We start from the raw sequence: 5,210 nt of genomic DNA, 5'->3' as shown, positions 1-5,210 counted from the left end.
GTTTCGTTAGCCGCTAATCCCAACCACGTGACATTTGCCAGGGAGGTTCAAATACCGCTGGTTCATTGCTCTTCCGTGCGTGGCTTATCCGAAAAACGCGAATTTGCGCGGGAGGTCTCAACACGATTTGCAACAATACGCTGGCGGGAGGCGGCGACGTGGGGCGCGGTAACAGCACAGTATCGCGCACCAAGCAGTTCGCTGATCACGGGATCGGTTCCAGAGGCGCAGCAGATTTGCGCCGTGACCGAGAAGACTTCAGCTCGCGCTGCACGCAAATTTCGCATAAGGGAGTGCAGTAATCGTCGGTGCGTTTTGAAGTGATTATCAAACACCTCCGTCCTGATATTTAGGGGAAGAGAGATGATAGCGCCGATTTCACGTAAATTCCAAAATTCGAAAGCGCAAATAACGCCGAGTAAGAAAACACCAATTATTTGACGAATATAGAAAGCCATCTTATACCAGATGTAGTACCAGATGTAGTTTTGGACTTTTAATTGAACTACCATATGTTGTTGCTCACTAATTTGTAAATGGTTAGATTTCAAAAGTCAGGGAAATTTAAATTAGTGAAGGTGGAGAACAAGCGATGCTGTTTTGTGGGTTGCTCAATTCAACACGCGCACCTCTCCGACAAGGAACCATTTGACAAGTCCGCGGTACCGTGTACTAGTTGACGAAACCGCAGTAATGGGACGTTGGCTACCACTGGACGACAAAAGATCACACCCAGCACAATCGACTCTGAATTGTTTGGTCAAAACCTTTTTCTCAAACGCTCCGTCACATTGTGGAAGCGTTCATTGAGGTTGTAGACACGCCGAGCCTCTGGGTTCCGCCTCGCAGATTCTCGGTCCACACTGGCAGGGGGTATTAACTCGAGAAAACCCGACGCGGCGGTGCCGTCCGCAACAGCGTGCAATTATTTTTCTTTTACTTCCTAAACACTACCTACCACCTGGTCTGGGAAATCCCCTACGCACCAAACCTCCTCCCGTCCCCATCCCCTGAGCAGTAGAAGCGCGAGCTGGCCAGATCACGTTGCGAGGACCAAGAAGGACTCATCACTGCGCCCAAGCAGCTGCGCTAGCACGCGGCTATCTGGACTAAGAAAACCACCCACTTTTATGCGAAATCAACGTTTTCCAAACCAAAATACGATCAAGCACGGGCGTGAGCCAAACACCGGCACTTTTTCATCTTCTCCCAAGTCACCGCGCAAGCGCCCTTTCCCGCGATCGAGAATCAACATATAGAGCCGCTGAATGGTGCGTCGGGTTCGCTTTCCACAATGTAGGAGAATTTTGTGGTAGCGCTCAGTGGACCACATGGCCGCTCTTCCAGCTCAGTGGTGCCACATTGTCATCCTGAACCACGAGCAGGTCCCCTGCCTTGAATCTTGAAGAGAGAGTTGAAGTGCCTTGATGCGCTTATCGAATCAGCAGCAGACATTCTTTTTTCCACCGGCTCCTTATTCGACGTACCGTTTCCGACGTACCTGCACGTCGGCGCACGTCTGGTGCAGCGGAGGTTGGCATGGTGCACTCTGTCTCCAGTTTGAGAACAGTGTGATCAGGGAGGAAATAAACTGTGTGCCCTGGGACCGTGGGTTGCTGCACTCACTCTGCATGACGTTCCTGGAAGTAGCCGCTGATGGCGCCGTCGTACTCTCCCAGAAGATTCGGGTGATGTTCAAAGCGTTGTAGCTGCCGTCCAAGCCTGCCCTCCGCTACAACCCGGTTAGTGCTGGACGCAAGGCCGGCGGTTTCGATAATAAGGGGCACTATGTGCTGACTGTATTCTTTATGAAGTCCACTTCGAAACTTCACCAACACATCGTGGTCTTCGGCTTCAGATTACTAAGGCCGGTCAGTTATCCCTATTGCGTCCTACCTCCACATTTCTAAGGGATCGCTCTGTCCTGGTCCAGGCAAACTTTCGCCCGGTCTTTCAATTCAGGCCAAAAACAAGGCCTATTGCTGCTGCTCTTCAAAAGTGAGTATTCGGTATTTGGATATGGTCCTTGAAAAACCCAGCCGAACGCTGTATCAACGATGCCAATGCTGTCATTGAAACGCTCTATACGCCCGCTCGCGAGTTTCCAGTAGTTGTCGGAACCAACTAACACGCTTATAGTCGGCGTTTGTGTGTGCCCTTCTTCGGGTTCATCGGCAACGACTAAACCGGGGTCCCGAAGCAGATTCACAAGTTCAGTCTTTAAGGGTGGATTGTATGCCGTGAAGACCTCTGGCACTTCAAGACCATCGAGGGTAACGGGACTCGAATGGAAGCGGCTTCGTAAGGAATCGCCACCTTCTGACACTGGTGCGATCGTAGACGGTTCGAGTTGCCAAACGTAAACATGGCCAATTCCTCAACTCCGGAACCAGGTAGGGCTAGCTGACGATACATATCACTGCGTACGAAGATTATTTGGCTATCAGTATCGAAGATTAGCCGGACCAACATCTGCCGACGACACTCTCCGTAAGCCCACTCGGTGGCAGTTTGGAGCAGCACCAACAGGAATAAGCGCTGCTGGAAGGAGTGCTCGTAAGGTCACGATATCGTTTTCCAAGTTGATCACGATCAGCGTTTCTATCCCGGCAAGAATCCTTCTTTAAGGTGGTCCCCAATTGCTCACAAAAGTCCCAAAGGACGCGTAAGTGCCGTCCCGAAAACGTCTTACACTTGAGTGTCGCTCTAGTGCGGAAGTTGCGCGCCACGTTCCCTTTTCCAGCATAACAGCAGCGGTTTCTTGAAAGGCGCCGCCGCTTTACCGCCACTGTTACGCCGGGCCAGCAGTCATTTGCCTTGTGCCCCTGACTACCGCACAGGTAGCACGTAAGTTCTTCTCCCGAAGGCAAATTGGTTGAACCCGATGCAGAGCCTGCTGACAAGGCAAAGGAGGACGTCGAGTGAGGAGAAGAGGTTCTCGGCTGCTGTGGGATTGAGGACATTTATAGTCAGAGTTCCATCGAAAAGCTCGACTCTCCTAACTGCTCTCCCACTGAACCTTTAAGAACGCTATGATGGCCTTCACTTGCTCTTCTCGAGATGTTGGCTCAACGTTGTTGTGGTGGCGGTCTCCTTCATGCGCTTACGGTAGAGAACTGCCAGGTCTTCGGTGAACGAGCGCATTAGTATGTGGTGCAGCATCACCGCGCAATCGGACGCCAGAACACATAGGCTTTGGAGGCAGCCAGTTCCAAATTGTACCTCCTCATACAAATATTGGAGGCGTGACACTTGATTCGACGACTCAACTAGAGCGATGGCGAGCTGACCATCGACATAGCCATCCACGAGAAGTTCCGTGGGTCCAAACTTGTCGGTGAGGATTTTGACAGCCTGACTATATTTGACGTCGTTTAGGCGAAACCATTCAGCGGCACGTTTTGCGTTTCTGGTAAGGTAAGACCTTACAAACTATATTTATGCACCTCGGGTGGGTCCCCTTGGTTATGAATAGTCGCCTTAAATGGTCCCAAAAGCCCTGCCATTCGCGTGGCTCACCAGAAAATTGGGAGACTTGCAGGGTTCGCAGAACAACCCGTGATCTCAATGGGCGAGAGCCGAGGTGTGAGGGCGGATTTGGATGGACTTCATGGCGAACGCCTTCGAGCACCATGCTTTGTAGTTGAACGTGTTGTGGTTCCCCTGGTGTGCCTCCAGGGGAAGAGTTCACGCCGGAAGCCCGCAGTTCATTCAAGGCCGAGCACCGCCGACTGATCGCATGGCTTATGCTTTCCTGGTATTCTGTCGCGTCGGCAAAGTGTTGCCCGAACTCATCGCCTTCAAGTGCTCCCCCCAACTTTTCAACAACGTCTTGAAGTGAGCATTTCTTACTTGCCAGCTGGTCTTTCACCTCTTGCTGGTCTTGCGGTGACGGCGAGGTGCTTTGGTAGAGCTCGGTGGCTGCCTTGAGCTGCCTAGTGACGGCTCCACGCTGAGCGCCTCGCTGACGGCAGAGCTTACCCATAGTCAGGACACGGTGCCAGTCTTCTCCTGGGTTTCACGGCGCCCGAAATATTAACTCGAGAAGACCCGATGCGGTGCTATTGTTGGCAACACCGTGCACTTTTATTTCTTCTTACGATAAAGCAAGACCACGAGCCAAACACGGCGCACTATTTTCTCATCTTCTTTCAAGTGACCGAATACGCGCCCTTTCCGGCAATCGAGAATCAACAGCGCGACTGTTGGAGTTAGCTAGACGGGCGTCATTGCCGGTCTCTTTCCGTCGCCATTGTCCAATTGCCATTTCTACTCCCTCTGGAGCTTTACGAAGCAGCGGACTTCTCTTTGTATGCACACTTCACACATCGCACTAATCGTTCGGTAGGAACGTAATTGCTATATGGCCTTTAGGCGATGTGTGACGCCACATAAAATGGCGTTCAAAAAGAACAAAGGGGCATCTTATGCTGAAGTGAGAGTGAGGGTGAAGTGGGAATGAATAAGAAATATATTGATATTGGTATTTTTCTCGCCGGACCCAGCGACATTCCATTTATTATTTTAGAGTGCGTCGACGGTGCCTCCCGTTGTATGGAGTGTACATAACGTGGGCGGTGTCCGAGGAGTGCCTTTTCGTTAGGTGTTTTGTTGAACGGAGATTCTGCAGGTAGACATTCCATCCCAGGCACCGATATTTAGACGGACATTTGCGATGAACTTCTATATTTCAAGTACCTTTTGTATTTTCGCTTCTTTCCCGCTGCTTAACGTATCCTTTTTTCCTTCTTTTTCACCACGGTTTCAACTTCGCTTTTATTAGTGCAACTCGCCATTAGCATATAATTTTGCTAATATTCTTTATTTACGTTCAATCGCATCTTAGATTGCCGGCTCTCCTCTCTCGCGCTATCTGCCGGCTGCTCGAATATATAAAACATAGAAAGGAGAATTTTCTTAGCCTACAAGTTCACTTTTCTTCGCAGTATTATTTTGGCTTCTAGCGGCGTTTATTTTATATTGTCAGTAAACCTGCCAGGGCTTTTAAAGAGGAGGCATTCTTCCCACTTTGTTTTTTTTTTTCGTTCTTCTGGGGTAGGGTGGGGCGGCATTTTTAAAAGGTGTCATATGATACGAGGGGGAGTAGGATTTTCCCGGTTCCGCACACAAGAAAGAGGGAGCTAGCCTGCAAGATCTCTTGTAAAAAGTCCTAATGGGTTCGCACGGTCTCCTTAACGTGTGTCCAAAGA

This window comes from Haemaphysalis longicornis, unplaced genomic scaffold (assembly GCF_048455015.1).
Source record: "Haemaphysalis longicornis isolate Haplotype H1 unplaced genomic scaffold, Haemaphysalis longicornis Haplotype H1 scaffold_8, whole genome shotgun sequence".
NCBI classification, from domain to species: domain Eukaryota; kingdom Metazoa; phylum Arthropoda; class Arachnida; order Ixodida; family Ixodidae; genus Haemaphysalis; species Haemaphysalis longicornis.
The sequence above is the reverse complement of the archived record's forward strand: the minus strand, read 5'-3'. Positions refer to the sequence as shown.